Below are 2,153 nucleotides of genomic sequence, written 5' to 3' on the forward strand. Positions count from 1 at the left end.
TTATTTAGGGTCCTTGAAGAGCACCATGTAAAACTTTTTCTTTCGAAAGAATATTGATTAAAAGGTTTGGAGGCTTTGAGGGAAACATATACTTTAGGACCTAAAGGAGTGCCAAAGGCAACCTTTTCCAAAATGTCTTATATATGAGAAATAAATGCTTAAGTGGAATCAGCACTATAGCCTTTTCTGTAGATATTTTATCCAGAGGAATGGTAACCTTTCGGCCAGTAATTTATTCTGTGATATACAATTTCAAATAAGATCTAATTTCTGCTTTCATAGCATAGCTGAGCTGTGTTTCCTTTCTCGGGAGTCATTTCTTTTCCCTAATGTATGTAGTCGTAGGCTGTAGTATTTGTTGAATCTTTAGTTTTCTTCATTTCTTATTCCTTCTATTTATTTATTAAAACAATTATTTTTGCAGTATTTGGCTATTAAACCCAGGCCTTGCCCAAATGAGGCAAGCACTCTACCACTGAGCTAAATACCAATCCTTTTTAATTTTTATTTATTTATTTATTTATTTATTTTTTTTAACAGTCCACACTGGTGTTTATTTGTCATGAGAACTATTCTTTAGTCAATATTTTGATGTTTCACAGTTCAGGAACACTGATCAGTGACAAGTGTCTATGGAACTCTATCCAAAGAAACCTAAAAATATGGAGCGCTTCACGAATTTGCATGTCATCCTTGCACAGGGAGCACGCTAATCTTCTCTGTATCATCCCAATTTTAGTATATGTGCTGCCGAAGCAAGTACTTAATTTTTATTTTGAGACAGCATCTTGGTACATTGCACAGGCTGACCTTGAACGTGCGATCCTCATACCTTGGCCTCCAGAGCAGCTGTATATGACTAATCCTACCACATGTGCACCACATCTGGTTTAGTTTTCTTCATGCTGCATTTTCCAATTTTTGGGGGCACTACTTATAAAAATTAAATCTCAGGGCCGGGGATTTAGCTCAGTGGTTTCACCACCTGCCTCACAAGCAGAAGGACCCGAGTTCGATCCCTGGTACCGAAAAAAAAAACCATAAAAATTAAAATTAAAATTAAATCTCAGAAGCTGGTACAGGTATTTATTGTGTATGGAACTCATATATATTCATGTAAATACGTAAAGTTTATATGAATATCAAAATTCTAAATTTTAGGTTTTGTCTTAGTCTATGATTTTCGTGTTACAGGCTTGCCTCCTCGGCTACACTTTTTATTGGATTTATATAAAATTCCATCTCCCTCTTGAGGAATACACATTAGGACACAGATAAAGATAAGGCAATCTAGAACAATATCTGCACATAGTAGATCCAAAAGCATATCGGTTGAATGAGTAAATAGAATGATGTTGCTGAATAAAGCCCTTCAGAAAATCAAAGTAAAAAGTTCAAATTGAATATTAATAATTGCGAACATTCATATTTAATGTAGATAATTGAGAATATATCATATTTTTAAACTGTCATAATCGTGGCATATTACTATTTGTCTTTACATTGTTGTAATTACTGTTTCAATGAATGAGATATATATGACACTCTAACTTGTTTCTAAATGCTTAATGGATATTGAATTTAGATAATATTTCAGAAAATAGGGCCACATTTTCCAACATAGCACAGAATATTAGTCTTTACCAAAGTAATATTTTAAGTTTATGTTCTGAATTGGTTTTTATCCAGCTCAAAAAATGTTCTTTGATGTGAGTCTGAATTACTGTTGAATCAAGATAAAAATGAATGAAAGCCTACTTGTCAAAATACATTTACCAGAAATCTTTCTTTCTAGCTGTATCTTTAGAACAATTATACTTGTGTTTTTTTGTTTTTTTAAGAATGGTGCCATTGTAACATTTTCCTTATGTGGCATAGGCTATCTTTATGACATCTAGAAAGATTTGGTTGATATGTTCAGAATATGTAAAGGCTAATCTGAGAATTATGACTGGCAAAAGAGGTTGTAAATGCCATTCAGGAAACTATCATGAATATCTATTTCTACTGCCACTCATCTGATTCTTCAGGAATTACATAATCATTTCTCTATTGTTGAATCTTTAAGTTATTTTTGAATATTTAGTGATAATAAGCACACTTCTCTAGAACAAATTTTTAGGAGAAAAATTATTAAGCTCCAATATTTGAGT

General features: G+C 32.5%; 1 non-coding gene across 1 annotated transcript; it reads right to left on the reverse strand.

Moving 5' to 3' along the window:
• Positions 1–656: 656 nt before the first annotated feature.
• On the reverse strand, positions 657–763 carry LOC147823561 (U6 spliceosomal RNA). Its single transcript, XR_015443687.1, has one exon. It is a non-coding gene; the product is annotated as a U6 spliceosomal RNA (small nuclear RNA).
• Between the last annotated feature and the right edge of the window lie 1,390 nt (positions 764–2,153).

Source organism: Heterocephalus glaber, unplaced genomic scaffold, assembly GCF_053883595.1.
Source record: "Heterocephalus glaber isolate CG9 unplaced genomic scaffold, H.glaber_assembly_v1.0 deba00001572, whole genome shotgun sequence".
Taxonomy (NCBI): Eukaryota; Metazoa; Chordata; class Mammalia; order Rodentia; family Bathyergidae; genus Heterocephalus; species Heterocephalus glaber.